Here is a 2,813-nt window from a genome sequence, read left to right on the forward strand (position 1 = left end):
GACCATGGTCTCTCCACAACCTTCACCAATTAGTACTAAGTTCAAAACATAATTGCCTAAATTAACATAAGAAAACCTTGATAAAGGTCATTTTGAAAGGCATTGTTGTTTCCCCGAGTTAAGGTAGCAAAGGAATTCAAAGGCAAAAATATCAAATAAACTATTTATAAAAAGAAAATAATGGATAACATGAGAGATCCAGTTCGCTATCTCGAAGTCAACTGCTTATTGAACTTGTTTTTTAAATAAAGTGTGCAGTTAACTCGAGCTGAAGGGATTATTTAAGTTTGTTCTACGAAATAAAATATGTCAGTAAATACCTGGTGGATGTCTGAAGCTAAAAAGTGACAAAATAAACATCTAAACTAATCACGGCGGACATTATCCGCTTTTAGCTTAGCGGTGACCATGAAGTAGTTATTTTATAGCATTAAATTAGCTTCTTACTTCTGGCATTTGCATGTATGATTCCACTCTTATAACAGTGGAGTTAGTATGTGGACATTCTGCTTCTGAAGTATTCATAGTGTGTTTGCCAAAGATCTTATTTCAGGAATATTCCGAAATCCAATGGAAAAATCACATTGCTTTTTTGCCTTTGTGATGCTAACTTCCAGGTCGGCCTACAAAAATACGTCATCACTGCACCATTCTATAGCATGGTTATTAAAAATGTAGCTGTTTGGAGACACAGCACTGTATGATGAGCAGCTCCTTTGCTTTAAGCCAGTAAAGTACACACACACACACACACACACACACACACACACACACACACACACACACACACACACACACACACACACACACACACACACACACACACACACACACACACGTCACAGCGGATCATTCTGCATTAATCTTCAGCATGTGTGAATGAACTGTACATACTGGCAGCTTTCTGCACATGCCATTTTTTATGCTCAAGTGGCTGCTTTTGTGCCAGTGTTGCCGCATTTAGCCAGAGTGTGTGTGTGTGTGTGTGTGTGCGTGCGTGCGTGTATGTGTGTGTGTGTGTGTGTGTGCGTGCGTGCGTGCGTGCGTGTGTGCGTGTGTGTGTGTGTGTGTGTGTGTGTGAGTGCGTACATCCATGCGTGTGTGCGTAACCCCTGTGAGGCAAAAGGACAGTGGAGATCACACAGAGGTTAAACGCTTTATTTCTTGACTTGTCATCAAATATAGTACGTGTCTCTCTTTCTCTCTCTGCACCCTCTCCTCTTACATTCACACTGCTCTCCCTCAGTATCTCTCCTGCGATGGACGACACACAGGGAAAGAAAGCTCTGTCGCAGCATTATCCTGAAAAGCTCAGAGGGGGAAGGGGGACCCTGGTGGATGTATTGCATATAGCGCAACAATCCACCAGAGAGGGGGGGGGAAGATAGGAGTAACGTTTTATTTTTTAAAGGACGAAAAATATCAGGAGGGCTAAAGATAGGGAGAGAAGTGTGTTCTCATAATGATCTGTCGTTGTGTGGCTGCAGTGACGTTTCCATGGCATTGTGCTCCGTACTGAAGGTCGGAAGCAATGTACCCGCTCCATAAATAACACTGGCTAAGGCATTGTTTTTGGGTGATGCACAGGCCAGCGTCCGCCCACTGAACACCTGTCTCACCTTAGCTCTTAAAGGAGTAGTCCAACACTTCGGTCATGGATTTTGCTTATTTATTTTAAATATTAGTTTTTTCCCCCAAAGTGCAGGAAAATATAATATCTGAAGAGAGCCTAGCTTAGCATAAAGACTGGAAGCTGTAAAGCATGCTGCTGATGCTCCAACTGTACCACTCATCGTCACTCATTCAATTGCATTAGTGAACATGGTCATGTGCCGTTCTAAGGGGCGGGGGGCAACGGTGGCAAGTGCCCCTGTGACAATGAGCTTTGACCCCCCCTGTCGCCCCCATCCAAAAGAGGAGTTTATAATGATACTACAATTTAAGGTAGTGTTGTGCTGTCACTAGCCGAAGTTATCTGGAATGTATTTGGTTTTTCATAATGTAATTAAATAAAATGTTAACTACACTGAAACACATTCTGTTACAAAAAAGAATCAACAATGATGGTATTTTCAGTTTTTCTGACTATCACACCAATTTGTATTTGATTGATAATTTTCCATTTTCATGTATATGATATATTTTTCAAAATAGCCAAGGTACAATCTTTCCCAGATGAAACTCTTTGGTCACATGACCTAACCTGAAACTGCGGTCAGTATTTCACGTGCTAACAGCTTCTTTCTGCCGAGTCTAAGTGCAGCACTTCATTATTAAACTCCAGCGTGATATCACAGCATAATAACGATGAACAAAAATAACCCCCTGTGCCTCTGAGAATGAGGTCAAAATGACATTAGCGGTGCCGCAGCAGCGTTTGTGTCGGTGTGTGAGTGCTGGTGTGTGAGGGCTGGTGTGTGTTGGTATTTGTTTCTCTCCTTGAGGGACTGGGAATTTCCATCGCAGCCCGCTGCGTGGAGGTAAGGAGAGAGGAAGAGAGGGGGGAGGTTTTTCTTATAAAAGAGAGCACCATTCAGCTGAGACATCCACCTGAATGAGGCGAGCGGATCAATAAACGGATACGAGCGTGCCGAGCTCAGCAGAAAATGAAAAAAGGCAAAACGAGGGGGTGCACAAAGTTACCCCCATCCTCTCCTTCTTCTCCTCCTTATCCTCATTCTTCTTCTTCTTCTTCTTCTTCTTCTTCTTCTTCTTCTTCTTCTTCTTCTTCTTCTTCTTCTTCTTCTTCTTCTTCTTCTTCTTCTTCTACTGCTTCTTACTCTGATTTCCTTTCAAACTAAGCCCCTAACCCC

This window comes from Notothenia coriiceps, unplaced genomic scaffold, assembly GCF_000735185.1.
Source record: "Notothenia coriiceps isolate Sejong01 unplaced genomic scaffold, NC01 NC01_scaffold00005139, whole genome shotgun sequence".
Taxonomy (NCBI): domain Eukaryota; kingdom Metazoa; phylum Chordata; class Actinopteri; order Perciformes; family Nototheniidae; genus Notothenia; species Notothenia coriiceps.